Source organism: Protomyctophum bolini, assembly GCF_963924005.1.
Source record: "Protomyctophum bolini genome assembly, contig: SCAFFOLD_99, whole genome shotgun sequence".
NCBI lineage: Eukaryota > Metazoa > Chordata > Actinopteri > Myctophiformes > Myctophidae > Protomyctophum > Protomyctophum bolini.
The window spans coordinates 72,777-89,564 of NW_027665450.1; the positions used below are offsets into that span (position 1 = coordinate 72,777).

General features: G+C 46.3%; 1 long non-coding RNA gene across 2 annotated transcripts; it reads left to right on the forward strand.

The window, feature by feature from the left end:
- The first annotated feature begins 1,727 nt into the window (after positions 1 to 1,727).
- Positions 1,728 to 2,523, forward strand: LOC308312277. 2 transcript variants are annotated; one of them, XR_013963763.1, is made up of 4 exons: positions 1,728 to 1,854; positions 1,974 to 2,034; positions 2,153 to 2,303; positions 2,489 to 2,523. It is a non-coding gene; the product is annotated as an uncharacterized lncRNA (long non-coding RNA). The 2 variants fall into 2 exon arrangements; XR_013963764.1 differs by having other exon boundaries at positions 2,153 to 2,278; positions 2,457 to 2,523.
- Positions 2,524 to 16,788: the final 14,265 nt, after the last annotated feature.

Consider the following 16,788-nt stretch of genomic DNA (forward strand, 5'->3'; position numbering starts at 1 on the left):
GCTATAACATATGGTAGCATAAATGGGTCTATTTGGCTGCCATGCCATGGTGGCCCATCTTTTTGTTGTTTGTTTGGCGTTTTAATAAACGTCTTTTTCAACGCATGCTATCAAAACCCCCAACTGTAAACATTTGGAGGAACATGTCCGTTCCTTTCAAATTCACTTCTCAACGTTGGAAAATATAGTTCACAATGCCTCCCTCCCTCCAAACTGGTCACAGACTGGGCCAGATGTTTCACAGCACTGCTGTAATGCCATTTATTGTGATCTTACACTTCTATAATATCTCACATGATTAGTGTTAGTCAGGAAAAGAAACAAGTCCAATTAATAAAATACAAAATAAAACAAATGTGTAAATTGTTTGGACAACTAACTCAGAAACTACAAGTCTGAGAAACTATTTTAAACCAGGGGTCTGCAACCTTTTAGAAAGTGCCATGTTTGTATTTTCTAAATAGGCAGTGTGCCATGTCAACGTTAATTTTAATGACAGAATATGATAGAACATATTTTGATTGTACACAAATATAACCTTTTCCCTTCATTTTAAAAATGTTGTCTCACATTGTTAGTTATAATGATCATTAGATTCAGAGCAATAACTCGACTCTCCCCATGCAGTCGGAGTTCATAGTTTACATACAAATGTGAGGGACTTTATTTATTTTATTTTATTTTTTATAGTTTACCAAAAAGCCTGTCTCTCACACTTGCCAGTGTGCCAGTGATCACCATCCTTGGTTGTCTACCCCTAGACTAAACCATTCCTCACCAGGCCTCATACAGCTGTCCAGATGTAGTAATTTTTTGTAGTAACTGTTTCTACTCTCACCCAGACAGAGGAACCGTCGCACAGTGTTCCAGTGGCAGTGGCAGTGCCAGAGGAACCAGTGCACAGCGTTCCAGTGGCAGTGGCAGTGCCAGAGGAACCAGTGCACAGCGCTCCAGAGAGTCCAGAACTTCCAGTGGTAGTGGCAGAGGAACCGTCGTATAGCGTTCCAGTGGCAGTGGCAGGGCCAAGTCAATCTGTAAGTTAGCCTTGCTGTGTGAAAAGAAAACTCACTTGAGAATATATACTCGGGTTGTCTCATCCATTTCTAGCTGCATATGTAATTAAAAGTTTCATATGAAAGAGATTGCTATCAAATTCTGTTTTTCATGCAGACCACAGGATATCGTTCGAGTGAATTTGAGAGTTCTTCTCAGACCAGTGTGGAGGCTGATGACCCAGGAGATGACAGCTTCCAGCCCGATACCTCATCTGGGGAGGAGGAGGAGGAGGAGGAGGAGGAGGAAGAGGGCGTGAGATGTACTGGGAAGGTCCTTGTCGATGAGGAGAGAATAATGTCCCCCTTCAGGTTCTGCCAGTTCTGTGGAGAAGCACTCCTTGACACAAATGTGCACAAGTTTCATACTGGTGCACAGCTGAATGTCAAGTGGCAGTGCAATGGTGGCCACAAGGACATATGGAGGTCATCGCCGGATGTCAGGGGAATGCCAGAGGTCAACCTGCAAGCTGCTGCCTCTGCTCTGTTCACGGGGGGCACCTTCACTGAGCTTTCAAACTGGTGTAAGGCAATGAAGTTGCATATGATTGGTACCACAACATTTCATGCCATCCAAAAGGCATATCTACACCCTGCCATTGAGGAACTGTATCAGGAACAGCGGAATGAACTCCTAGCACGAGTCTTCCTGAAGCAGGTACCAGACGATGATGAGCCCCAACAACGGCCCCAACTCAATGGTGATGCCAGATGTGACACACCTGGGTTCAGTGCCAAATACTGCCATTACTCCTTCATGTTGGACGACACAAAGGAGATCCTTCACACTGAACTAGTACAGGTAATTTTGAGGTTTTTAAATGTTGTGTTCACAGCAGGATCGTCGGCATGTGTAGTAGCATGCCGTTATTGAAATAACTTTCTGTTCTGCTGCGTTTTGTTTCTTGCTCCTCCTTCCAGGTCACCGAAGCATCCAGCTCCGTTATGATGGAACCAGAGGGCTTCAAGCGTGGAATGACAGGTCCTCATTATGCTTTATTGCTGTTATGTTGCCTTGTTTGTTTCATTTTGATAATTGTACAGCACCTTGTAACTATGTTTTGAAAGGCACTTCATAAATACATTTTCCATACTTGCAGCACTGCTTGGTATGGGGCTAGATGTGGAGGTGATGACCACAGACCGCTCTCCATCAATTAGGAAGAGGATGAGGATTGAGCACCCTGAGATCAAACACGAGTTTGATATATGGCATACTGCTAAAGGTTAGCTATATTTATGGCGGGTGTAGTCGTACTTGTAGAACAGTGAGAAAATAATGGGTTCAAAGCTGTTTATATACTATGCTTATATATTATGCTTATGCTTATATACTGTGATGCAATACAGTGCACTGTGTGTGTGTGTGTGTGTGTGTGTGTGTGTGTGTGTGTGTGTGTTCAGGTTTCCTGAAGAAGTTGAAATCCAGAAGCCAGAAGAAATGCATGGAGCTATTGCGCGGTTGGACAATGTGAGTGTTTCATCAAAGTAGACACATTTCAAACATGTCATTTGTTCGTGATGTCTAATCACTTTTTCTTGATGTATGTTCTTCAAAGGTCCATTTATAACCACATGTGGTTTTCCTGTGGAACCTGTGAGGGTGACACAGAGGTGAGTGATCTGTGCATCTGTAATATTCTGGATTGTTCTCAGACAGTTGCAATTTCTTTCCATTGTGCCAGTCATTACCAAGCAGTGTAACTGATATTCACACTACTGTAGCTACTGCAGCAGCGCTGGCTGTCCGTCCTGCACCATGTGTGTGATGAGCACACGTGGACAGAGGACGGCAACACGTACCGGTGTTGTCATCTTCCACTCAGTGCAGAGCAGCGGCGGATGACAAAGTGGCTCAAGAGTGACTCTGCATCCTTCAGGACGCTGGCCTCACTGGTACAGGACGGTAGGCTTAAGGACCTTCGACAAATGGGGCACTTCAAGCATACTGGTAAGTTCCAATTTTCAAATGATACATACTGTTTTACAGTAGGCGCTATAGCTTGCACAACACCTTATCTCTAAACTAATTTAAAAAAACCTTTTAAAATAGTTCAAATAGCCGATATACAAGCTCACAATGTTTCGATGTAGATGGCTAGTTGAACTATTTTAAAATGTTTTTTAAAATAGTAAAAAGTTTAGTTTAGTTTGGGGATAAGGGTGGCGCAAGATGGAGCCCTAGATGTTTATGTGCTTTCTGGCTGCAACACACAGGTGAGCTGGAGGTGTTCCACAGTGCTCTTCTGAAGTACATGCCTAAGCGCCAACACTTCTCCTATATGGGGATGCAGGAGAGAGCTCACCTAGCCATCATGGAGCACAATGAAAATATTGTAAAGAGGAGGCAAGCCACTACTTGTACAGGTGTGTTTTGGGAGCAGATATATTGTGGTGGATAGACACACACACTGAACAGTTATTAATGACATTTATAATTCACTGCGTTCCTGTCCATGTTATATATGGTTGTTCCTCTCACTTTAATGCAAGGCATAGTGTGTTACCTTAGGAGCTTTGACGTAGTAACAAGTTGACGTTTTTTCTATGCGACAAGTTTGTTGTTGTCTCTCTCTTCTGTTAAAATAAACGGAGTGCCACCATTGTTGGCTTTTCCAATACGAGAATAAATCTCTCTTTTCTCTCTGCCTACACCGGCACTCCTACATTGGTGACCCCGATACTCTTGGACGTTTCCAGAGTTTTATCATATACTGAACATGTCAGCCTCGCTCAAATTGCCCGACTTTTGGGAACAGAATTCCAGCGCTTGGTTCGCACAGGCGGAGGCGCAATTCGCCATCAAAGAGATCACAGTTGATGAAACAAAGTTTTATCATGTGGTGGCGGCTCTTACGAGCGCGACTGCAGGGAGAGTGGTGAGTCTACTAGAACGTCCTCCGGCGAGGAATAAATACGGCACTTTGAAGGCGCATTTACTGGAGACTTTTGGACTTAATGAATCCGAGCGTGCGCGCCAACTCCTCTCGCTTCCCGGTCTCGGCGACAGTAAGCCGTCGGAGCTGATGGATCACATGCTGGCTCTGCTGGGAGACCATCAGCCTTGTTTTCTTTTCAAGGAACTCTTCCTGCAACAGCTTCCAGACCAGGTTCGTTTGGCACTCGCAAATTCTGCTGTTACTGATTTTCGTCTGCTGGCCAGGGAGGCAGATACATTTTTCTCAGCCGGCAAGAAATGTTTTGCAGCCACGCCCACTACTACCTCCAGTGATGACAATGCATATCAGCCATACTCCATCTCTGCCACTAACTCTATGCCCCGACGTGCAAAGCAGTCAGGAGGATTATGTTTCTACCATGGCCAAGTTTGGCAATAAAGCCAAGAAATGCCTTCCTCCCTGTACATTCAGTGCGTCGGGAAACGCACCGGCCGCCACCTATTAGCAGCCGTGGGTGACGGCCATACCAGCGGCTTGTTGTTTATCACTGACGCCCTCTCCGGTCGTCGTTTTCTGTGTGATACAGGCGCCCACATGAGTACGTTGCCAGCTTCAGCCACAGACATTCGCACAGGGCCACGCGCCCCCCCCCCCCCTTGTGGCAGCCAATGGCAGCACAATCCACACCTTTGGCACACGCACTGTGACGGTGTGTTTTGCTGGTCAGCGTTTCACATGGGATTTTGTGTCGGCGGAAGTCTCCACCCCCCTCTTGGGCGCTGATTTTTTTTTTGCCAATAAACTTCTGGTCGACGTGAGGAACCGACGCCTCGTCCATGCCGAGACGTTCAGCTCATTTCCGTGTGAGCACAGTGGCACTGCCCCGACAAGGCTGTCCAGTGCCCTCTCACCTGCTGATGACTTTTCTCACCTCCTCGACGAGTTCTCAGACATAACCACGCCTACTTTTTCGTCCGCCTCCACCAAACATGGCGTGTTGCATTACATCTCCACCGAGGGCCCACCTGTGCACGCCAAGGCCCGTCGTCTTGACCCACACAAGCTCGCCATCGCTAGGACGGAGTTCGATGCAATGGAGCGCCTTGGAATCGTGCGTCGGTCAAACAGTCCCTGGGCCTCCCCCCTTCACCTGGTGCCCAAGTCCAATGGTGGTTGGCGCCCGTGTGGCGACTACCGGCGCCTTAATGCTGCCACTACGCCTGACCGCTATCCTATTCCACACATCCATGACTTTTCGGCCCATCTGGCGGGTGCGACTATTTTTTCAAAAGTGGACCTTGTCCGAGGCTATCACCAGGTGCCTGTGCATCCTCAGGACATCCCAAAGACAGCGGTAATCACCCCGTTTGGGCTTTTTGAGTTTCTCAGGATGCCGTTCGGACTAAAAAATGCTGCCCAAACCTTTCAGCGTTTGATGGACACGGTTCTGCGCGACTTGTCATTCGTTTTTGTCTACCTCGATGACATTTGTCTGGCCAGCTCGTCGAAAGCGGAGCATCTGTCGCACCTACGGCTTCTCTTCAGTCGTCTCAGGCAGCACGGCTTGATCATCAACCCGGCGAAGTGCCAGTTTGGAGTTTCTGCTATGGATTTCCTGGGCCACCACATCACTACAGCCGGAGCGATTCCACTGCCCTCGAAGGTGGAGGCAGTGCTGAAGCTCCCACGGCCTCTCACGGTCAGGGCTCTACAGGAGTTCTGTGGCATGGTAAATTTTTACCACCGTTTTGTGCCTCGTGCTGCCGACCTGATGCGGCCCCTGTACAGCGCTCTCAAGGGGAAAAACCCTCCTAAGCACCCCATTTCTTGGTCCGCAGAGATGTTGGCGGCTTTCTCTGCGACAAAACATGCCCTCGCGGGGGCGACCATGCTGGCTCACCCAGTGCCGGGGGCTCCTGTTGCTCTCACCACGGACGCGTCGGATTATGCTGTGGGTGCTGTTCTCCAGCAGTTGGTCAAGAGCATTTGGCAACCGCTCGCTTTTTTCAGCCGCCAACTTCGTTCCAGCGAGCAGAAATATAGCACTTTTGACCGTGAGCTCCTCGCCCTGTATTTAGCGGTTCGCCACTTCCGTTTCCTACTGGAGGCTCGTCCGTTCACTGCCTTTGTTGACCACAAGCCTTTGACTTTCGCCATGGCCAAGGTGTCGGAACCATGGTCGGCCAGGCAGCAGCGCCACCTGGCGTTCATCTCTGAATTCACCACGGACGTCCAACACGTGTCAGGCAAGGACAATCCCGTGGCTGACTGCCTCTCTCGTGTAGTCATTGGAGCTGTGCATCTAGGGATCGATTATACCCGGATGGCTGTGGACCAGGCCTGACATTCAGGCTTACAGGACAGCAGTCACTGGCCTCGAGTTGGCCGACGTACCTTTTGGCGATGACGGCACGACGCTACTGTGCGACGTGTCTCTGGCGCTACCACGTCCTGTGGTGCCGCAGGTCTGGCGGCGGACTGTTTTTGACGCCATACATGGGCTCTCGCACCCAGGAAGTAAGCCGTCACAACGTCTTGTGGTGGCAAAGTTTGTCTGGCATGGCATGAAGAAGGACATTCGCGAATGGGTCAGAACCTGCGTGGCATGCCAACGTGCAAAGATCCATCGTCATGTTAAGGCCCCTTTGGAGCCCTACACTGTTCCTGAACGGCGTTTTGACCATGTCAATGTTGACCTTGTGGGACCCCTTCCTCCCTCCAGGGGATTTACTCACCTCCTGACTATGGTGGACAGGACCACCCGTTGGCCGGAGGCAGTCCCACTGTTGGCAACAACAGCGGCTGATGTGGCACGGGCCTTCATCGGTACCTGGGTCGCCCGGTTCGGTGCCCCCTCTGATCTGTCTTCCGATCGTGGCCCCCAGTTCACTTCCGAACTCTGGACTTCTGTTTCTCATCAGTTGGGTGTCTCGCTCCACCGCACGGCGGCATACCACCCCCAGGCCAACGGCATGTGTGAACGCTTTCACAGGGACATGAAGGCTGCGCTTAAGGCTACTCTCCAGGACGACACCTGGATTGACAGACTCCCCTGGGTGATGCTGGGGATTAGGACTGCGCCTAAGGAAGACCTCCTTTCTTCCTCGGCGGAGTTAGTTTATGGCCAGACCCTCAGGGTCCCAGGGGATTTTATTCCCTGCACTACTGTCCCCTGGTCTGCTTCTGACCAACGCCGTACTCTCCTGGATGCTGCTAAGACTTTCCTGCCCGTCCCGACCTCACACCACTGCCTGCGAGCGGCGGGGTATGTGTTTATCCGCCATGATGCCCATCGTGGACCCCTGCAACCGCCTTACGATGGTCCTTACCGGGTGGTGGAGGCTGGCGACAAGACGTTTGTTGTTGATGTTGGGGGCAGGTTGGATCGCATCTCAGTGGACCGGCTGAAGCCAGCCCACCTGGATTTGAGCCGCCCGGTTGAAGTGGCTCAGGCACCGCGCCGCGGTCGTCCCCCGGGTGGGGCTCCCTTGGAACGGGTCCGACCACCTTTGGATCTCCCACACGGCCGCCCGGCGCCTGCTTGCCGTCAGCACCCGTCGGTCACCCTCCCGCTGCGGCCCCCTCTGCCTGCCCAGGAGCTTCGGAATAGCTTTGGGCGGGTCATTCGGGTCCCTGGTCGTTTCACTGGGCCAGTTCTTGTGAATTCTGGGGGGACGTGTGTGGTGGATAGACACACACTGAACAGTTATTAATGACATTTATAATTCACTGCGTTCCTGTCCATGTTATATATGGTTGTTCCTCTCACTTTAATGCAAGGCATAGTGTGTTACCTTAGGAGCTTTGACGTAGTAACAAGTTGACGTTTTTTCTATGCGACAAGTTTGTTGTTGTCTCTCTCTTCTGTTAAAATAAACGGAGTGCCACCATTGTTGGCTTTTCCAATACGAGAATAAATCTCTCTTTTCTCTCCCTACACCGGCACTCCTACAATATCACATTTTATTTGTTACACTTGCAGCATAATTGCAATGGTGAGTCCTTCTCAAAACTCTTTTCTCCTTCATTTTAGGTGCACTACGTCACAAGAGGGTCGCCTGCAGGCGCTCAGGCAAATGGGTCATGAAAAAGATCTACAAGCGTCGCACCACCAACTTCAGACACCGGCTCATGGACATGGTGTATGAGCGCCGTCAGGACCCAGATGTGCGCTACAAAGCCCCGACATCCTCACTCCATCAGCCTCAACCAGATCTTCCCCCCAACATTGCTCCGACACCTGCACCTCCATTGCAGGAATTACTGGCCAGGCATATGAGTCGGCTCTAACAGGTAAGTCCTACATGATGAGAAACCAAAAGTCTTCTCCTTGATTGTGACCGTGACACCTCTCCTCTCCTGATGCAGTTGCTGCCGGGGACCATGCAGAGCACTCAACGTTGATGGGCTTCTTCAGTGACGGCAAGACTGTACAGTGGTGTCATGACAACCTCAAACTCAACGAAGGACACTCAAGGAGCTGATTATGGACCACAGGAGGCTGGGAATCTACTGTGTTGCAGCAGTGGAGACGGTCAGCAATTTCAAGTTCCTTGTCATGCTGCCTCATTCCATTGTCATTACTTGAACCCTGCAGTATTGTGTGTGTGTGTGTGTGTATATAACTATATACATTTGATCTGACCATTTTCTTGTTTTCTATGGCTCTCATTTGCAGGAAATGGAAAATGGCAGTTTGGCAAAGTTCAAGTACACATCACGAGGACCTCCAAATTGTCCACAAACTGCATGTGCTGAAAAAGGCAGAACACTTCCCATGATCCATCAAGCTGGGTGTTGAGTCTTGCTGCTGCATGGCTATGTGGCACATCAAACAGGAATTATCTTCCTGTATTACTATATTTTGTAAAAGCAAATAATTTCACACATTTTCACTCCTCTAAACTTGTGACAATAACTGGACTAGATATCATATTTATATATTTGGAGTACAAGGAAAGTGTGTTGGATACCCATACTGTTTTGGCAGAACATGTCTGTGTGCATTCATGCTTATTCTACAGCTTACTGAATGCAATTTGAGGAACCACAAAGCATACAATGTTACTATTACTTCTACAGTAGGTGTGCCTATTGAATCAAGCAGCAATGCAAACTTTTTACCTGTTTCTCATTGCTTATGTATTTGTCAATCAAGGTGTGCCTATTGAATCAGCAACAATCCATCATGTTCGTCCTTCGCAAGCGAAGATGGCCAATTGACTACACGTCTTGTGGGTGCGAAGATGGCTGATGAGGCCGGTCCCTGCACGGAATGTCTCATTGCAGTGAGGCCCGTGAGGGCATGTGATTTTGCATACTGTAATTGTAATGCCCTGGTTTTAGAGAACATTCTTGTATGTGCCGATGTTGAAGTTAAAAAAAACTACTGCATCACTGTGTCCTTTTCCCATTGTTAGCATATACCAAGCTATGTCATGTAAGATGCAATTATTATTTGTCAGCCTTTGAAGTTGATAATAGTGATACATTATACATATTGAACTAGGGTAGTAGACTTGAATGCTTAGAAAGCACTCTAAGCTCTCTGCTTATGTTTTTTACTCTTCACATGTTCTTGGGTAGTTTTCACTGTTATCTGACTAATGGACAGCAATACTTCTTTATCAGACATTGTCAAATAAATCCTGGGCCAATTTCTAATGATGTTCAAAAGGACCCTTCACTTTACAGTGTCACAGCTGAAATGCTATCAAATGGTTATGAAACAGTTGAATTACTGGTCAAGTAATAAATACAGTAGCCTACTTATTACAATATTGCACCCAAAGTTCAGTGTTATTATAGGCAAACATTCAATGAATATTGCAACCAAAATGTGAAGCTCAAATTTTTATTGACTGTCCCGTTGGAGAGGGAAATTTGGACCGGATGGCCTTTATGACACAAGCTGGTAAGACAATACGGTTGTCAGCACCAAGTCTCTCGCCTTGTAAGATCCACTCCAAGAAATGCCTGTAGGCTACCAAGCGATATTGACTGAAATATATAATTGACAGTAAAACAATAAGTGATTAGATACAACTATGTCAGACACAGACTGGAATATGACAGCTCGAAAATAATACATAGCAGTTGAATAGAATTGACTTTCAATGCTTACAGTAAATATACACAGTCTTATATTGACATGTAAAACGAGAACAGTGGTTCCCAAGGTAGGGTCCGGGGCTAAATGATAGTTTAGAACCAAATGGACCCTTGATCTGTAACTGTTCCATGTGTACAACATTGATTTTACAATATAAATGGGGGTTTCCAGAGATATAAATGCCATTAAAATGGGGGTCCATAGACTAATGCATGTCAAACTGGGGGTCCTTGACATGAAAAAGTTTGGGAACCACTGGTCTAGAAGAAGGAATGCAAGCCACCACTAGTCAGACAAACAATAACACAATTCCAGCTGCCTGTGGCTCCAGAAATCCAAGAATAAATAGATTGATGCCATATTGTTGTGTTGCTCAAGTAGGATATTGTATTTAGAAAACAGGCTAATTCACTCAGATCAGGACTCGTGTTGCCTCCTAGCACTGGTCCAGTGCGTTAGACACTGGACCAGGGCTAGTTGGCTCCATGGTTTAGCATACCCAAAGCGAAAAGACACAACGTAAGAAGTTGAAGAGCGGCTACAATGCTACATTTCTATTTAATAGCAATAAACTTACTCGTGAGTCAACAGTCCATCCACACCCGCTGGTTCGGGTTGTTCCGCCCAGTTTTTTTTGGGAATCCTGAAATAAGTTTCCAGGACATGTCTATTTGCGCTCCAAAGCTCAGGTGGAGCGAGATCAATTCGTGGCGGCGGCGACTCGCCACGACCTATTTTTTTACGCCATGACGTATTCTTCATTATCCGCCGTGGCGAGTACAGAATCCGCCGTGGCGAGTACAGAATCCGCCGTGGCAGCGACTCGCCACGACCTATTTTTTTACGCCATGGCGTATTCTTCATTATCCGCCGTGGCGAGTACAGAATCCGCCATTGTTTATTCTTTTTTTGCGTGCCGTGGTGCAGGTTTTATTGTCCTAGTAGTACTATTCTCGGAATTATTTCACCCTCTTGTAGCGTAACGGTTAGCGCTCTCGCCCCTATAGTCAAGGCACTGTGCCGACCCAGGTTCGATTCTTGCAAAAAGCAAAGTTTTTTTTTTTTAAGTTTTTTTTTTACCCGTACATACAGTGTGTGTGCGTGCGTGCGTATACAGTGTGCGTGCGTGTATGCGTGCGTATACAGTGTGTGTGTGTGTGCGTGCGTGCTTCATCGTATTTATTATTATTATTAATATGCAGGTAATAATAATAAATACGATGAAGCACGCACGCACGCACGCACGCACACACACACTGTATACGCACGCATCCGCCGTGGCGAGTACAGAATCCGCCATTGTTTATTTATTTTTTGCGTGCGGTGGTGCAGGTTTTATTGTCCTAGTAGTACTATTCTCGGAATTATTTCATCCTCTTGTAGCGTAACGGTTAGCGCTCTCGCCCCTATAGTCAAGGCACTGTGCCGACCCAGGTTCGATTCTTGCAAAAAGCAAAGTTTTTTTTTTTTAAGTTTTTTTTTTACCCGTACATACAGTGTGTGTGCGTGCGTGCGTATACAGTGTGCGTGCGTGTATGCGTGCGTATACAGTGTGTGTGCGTGCGTGCTTCATCGTATTTATTATTATTATTATTATTATTAATATGCAGGTAATAATAATAAATACGATGAAGCACGCACGCACGCACGCACACACACCGTTACGCTACAAGAGGATGAAATAATTCCGAGAATAGTACTACTAGGACAATAAAACCTGCACCACGGCACGCAAAAAAATAATAAACAATGGCGGATTCTGTACTCGCCACGGCGGATAATGAAGAATACGCCATGGCGTTAAAAAATAGGTCGTGGCGAGTCGCTGCCACGGCGGATTCTGTACTCGCCACGGCGGATTCTGTTCTGCCATGGCGGATAATGAAGAATACGTCATGGCGTAAAAAAATAGGTCGTGGCGAGTCGTCACCGCCACGAATTGATCTCGCTGTCTCTCCCAAAGCTGTCGTGGAGAGTGACACATATCGGCAGCCCTGGTGCCCCCCCCCCCTGGCATCTCGCTCATCCAACAGTTCATCCATTAGGAATTGTGCACGGGGGAATTCGTGACAACACAGCGAAGCAATTTCAGTGTCCATGGGCACGCAGTTGGTGCACAGGCACCACGAATCATTCCCGACGCGCTGCTCCTCCACGTCCGTCCCAGCAACTACTGCTGCCTGCCTGGCTGCAGCAGCAGCTGCCTCCTCCTCGTCTCTGCGCCGGAGTTGTTCCTCTGTGTACACGGGTTCAAATAAATAACCCTGCTGTACTTCCGATTCCACAATGACTTGAAAGTAGTCCTCTTCATCCATGGGGCGCTCACTCTCTGGTGTTCCTGCAGACGCCATGTTGTAAACAATGCGAGGAATGCAGCGGTGCGGTAGGGGTGGGGTTATCAGAGGTTGTAGGAGGTGGAACAATATTAGGGACACCCCGGTGTACGTGACGGCTGTGTTTGGGGGCTGGTCAGACTGCAGTCTGACGAAACACCCTGTAGTCCGGACGTGTAGTGAAAACGTTGTATCTGACGTAAGTGCCAGTCGGATAATCTAAAATATCTAAAACCAGAGATTACACAAAAAATAACGCCAGGAAAGTGTAGTAAATCTTAGAAAGTTCATTGATATATATTTTTTTGCTAAAAGGGTGAAGTGTCCCTTTAATGAAATTAGTTGTTTTGAGATTTATGGTGGGCATCCAAGCAAAGTCAGAAGTGGAAATATCATGCATAGGATTCACCACATAGAAGTAAAAAAAACAAAACTATTATAGGATTGCCAGTAGATTACTCACTGAAGGATCTGGAGTAAAGCTGAACGCCAGTTATAATGCCTTTTGAGATTTAAAACAATTAACTAAAAGCACTACTATGATAGGATACACAGAAAGCAACTTGGAAAGATGAATAGGACCCTGCAGAGTCATAGGTTTTAAGACGATTTGGCAAACATACTGTAACCTCATGAGCTTGCAGCTGCAATTAAGAGAAGGCAGGAATAATTTAGCATGGTTTGATTGAAGGTTTCCAGGCAACTTCGAAACCATCAGCATGGCCTCTGAGCTAGAACATGAAATTAAACAGGACAAGCATCTCTACGTTGACGAACCTGGAATTAGAACAGCTCTTAGAATGAAATAATCCATAACACAGGTCCAATAGTTATACCACTGAGTAACGTGTCGATAGATGGAACAGAGGAGCGTCCTTATTGATGGGTGATGCAGATTCCTTCATTATGACTGATCCGTTTCCCATTCCAGGTTTTATCCGACTAAAAGCATGCCACCGCTGCTTATAAGGTATCTCAAATAACACGGAAGACTTGCATCTGTCGGCAAGTATTAAATTCAGCCATTTATCTGCAACTCATCTCCCTTCGTACTCTTCCCCCAAGACCGTAGAAGGAGCTGCGTTCATGTCAACATATCAAGGATACAGATGTTTCAACCGAAACACTACTTAAGCGGCTGAGCGACTGCATGTGAATTAGGGCTGTCAGAACGAATTTCATAATATGAAAGAAATTCGAATATTAAAAAATATATATATATTCGAAAGCTAAAATTGCCATTCGAATGGAGCTTTTATCATTTATTAATTCTATTTAATATTTTTATTTTGTTTTATGTTATTTTATCCGCTCACTAAATGTATTGAGTAACGAATCTACCGCTGTGAAATCTCCCATCTGCACGCACGCACACACGGTCACACGCGCGCCTCGTCACCTCCTCCCTCCTCTGCACGCATGCACACACGCAGTCGCACAGCGCGCTGCAACTAAGAAGAATCACTCGCATGTTTTATTAGTACCGTCGAGTCTGTCGCATATTGTGGACAGTTTGAAAATGCGGGTCCTACGTGCATTAAACCATTAACGTTGGTCCGGCTGGTTTCATTTTGTCCTACGCGATTACGTGAATCAGCATGGCTGCGCCTGCAGTAGGCTATTACCAAAACAAACACATGGTAGGCTACTTTTGTGTTGCACATGGAAAGCAACTGAAAACGACCATGGATATATTAAAGACAGTTCCCCTGTGCTGCTGTGCACAGCGGAGATAATGCAAAACTCCAGGTACGAACCAAAACACCGACTGTCTGAAGCTGATCATCCACGACTATATCTCCAGACTAGTCCTGCAGTCCCGCAATGAAGGAAAGACAAGCTCGCCTCTCACTATAGTCCACTACAATGCCATTCTAGCGTTAAAACCTACATTTATGTGTTATTCAACAATTACTTTAGCGCAAAATATAGGCATCTCTATATATCTTCATTGCTATTTACTAATGATGGCCTGTTCATCGTGACAGCATTCCGTTTAAAAAGAAAAAAGAAAAAGTTCATGATTCCTGACTAGCCTACTCACTACTCAGACTATACTGTATCAGAAGTATACAACGTTCACTGTAAAATGCATTTGCACTATAGACAGACAACAATCTTACCGTGCTGAGTGCACTGTGCTCAATAAAACAACAGTTTAAACGCTATTTTGTGCCGAAAACCATTATTACATGTTCTAAAAGTACTGCTTTGTCGTTTGGAAGGGGGGGCCCTCTAGTGGACAGAACGTGCATCGTCAAAACCTTGTTATTCTGTGTATTATTATAGGCTAAATATGAGCTAAAATACAATGTAAATATTCGAATATATTCGAAAATTACAAATAATTAAGCAATGAAATTCGAATTGGATTATAGAGGTGAACTGACAGCCCTAATGTGAATAGAATTAATAGAACAAATGCAGCCTAGGTGAAGATGCAGATTGATTAACTGATGACCTGCCTCATGGTTTCAGTAGCAGCAGATCCACGTATACCACCAATGTGAGCCTATCGATAATGGCTGCAGCTGCGATGAAGACTGTATGCGGCAACCCACAGGGAGGACCTTCCCGGCATCCAAGGTTCATCTCATCAGTATAAAGGGCTGTCGCTCAGGAAATGGAAACAGAAGCAGTATGAGAACAGGCTATGATGGCTTTAAAATTACATGGATATAGCTAAAGTTGACGTTAAAGCAAGTTAGCTTCAGTCACAGTGTAGTATCATCTAAGCCGTAACGCTGATAGAATTCAAATCAATCATTTAGCAGCAGTGTTAGCAACGCAGTAACGCCATATCTCTTTTCCTGGGCTGAGCATAGGAAAAACACCACGCCTCTGTTCCTGGGCTAAGCATAGCAGAAATGTTAGCAATGAGCCAATTCCTGTCTTTAAAGACAGACTGTACGTTTTATTTAATGTTAAACACTTCCCTGGCACACCATATGTACTTACCTGTAAAACAGACCCATAGAGTAAGACAGAGTTACGAAAACTCCGTTCACTTCATGGGGCCAGTTCAATGGCGCGGCTCTTCTTCTACAAATGGGTAGAAGGACAGAAGTAGGCAGAAATGCATGGACCCAGGCAACAGCCCAGCTTTAGTATTCTTAAATCCCTTATTTTAGATTGTTTGTAGTAATCGTACGACAAACACATTACAGAGACTTTAGTCGTCACTGAATAATACTTTAAAAACATTTGTCATGTTGCACACATGCCTAAATAGCTCTTATTTGCACCGCCCTTGTTGAAAACAATGTATTCAAACTCCACTTGTCCGCCTTTCAGGCTGCATGAACAGTGCTTGGTTTCTGCCCGCTCATCGTAACTCTTCTAGTATTAGATGGCTCTGCTGTAACCCATGCCGCCATTTCTCCAAGCATAGGCATAGGCATCGAGTCGGGGGTGCTTGAGGCCTGAAGCACCCACTGACACAATGGGCGCGTTCGGAAATAGCGCACTGAGCACACTGTGCAATGCAAACAAATAGACGAGTGCGCTCCCGCACTGGGGGCGGGGCGGGGGCACCCACTACCGTTCTAAGAACTTACGCACCCGCATAGGGCCTATATCCCGTGCGTCCGTACCATAGACTGTTTCTCCATTCATGAGCATGAGCACATTCTAACCATCGAGAGTACTGCATCTGATTCATTGAAAAGGAGGACCCCAATGTAACCGAGCCAAAGTGCTTTCTGGGCATTTTTTAATCCTCTAGCTGCAGACCGCTTACATTGAACTGTGCTTGACAACTGGTAATAGTTGCAACACATATTCCAGATCATTAATTTCCCTATCAATTAGCCTCCTAAATACCTCATAATAGGACTACCAATTAAAATAATTGTTGAGATTCCTGAATGTGCAAGCATCCACCTTATAGCCAGGTAAATCATTTACTTAAACAGCAGGATCAATTAGTTTATAGATAGTTAGCATGAATCAATTGGCATGATACTGATTCCTCCAGCCAAAAATAAAAAATAAATATCCAGCATGGCTCTGCCCAACACTAGATGCATGATACGGTACAATTCACACTGAAATATCCCTTGGGACCCAGGTGGGCCTATGCAACCAAGAGCAACCTCACTGCTCCCTCAGTTGCTCTGGTCAACTCCATTTACTTCCGACTGATGCTGCATTGGACGTTTCATTCTGATCAGAGAACTGTGTTGCCATATTGGAAGAGATAAGCAGCCAGGTCCGTGAAAACAAGCCACACAAACTATCTTGAATCATTATGAAAACAATCCAACAACGTCAAATAAGTTTATCATCATATTAAACTGAGGGTGCTTCAAATGCACCGTGGGTTTAAACAACGTTCACCCGGCAAGTGACTTTAATAAAACAAGCCCAAGACGCTTATAATGTGCAGACGT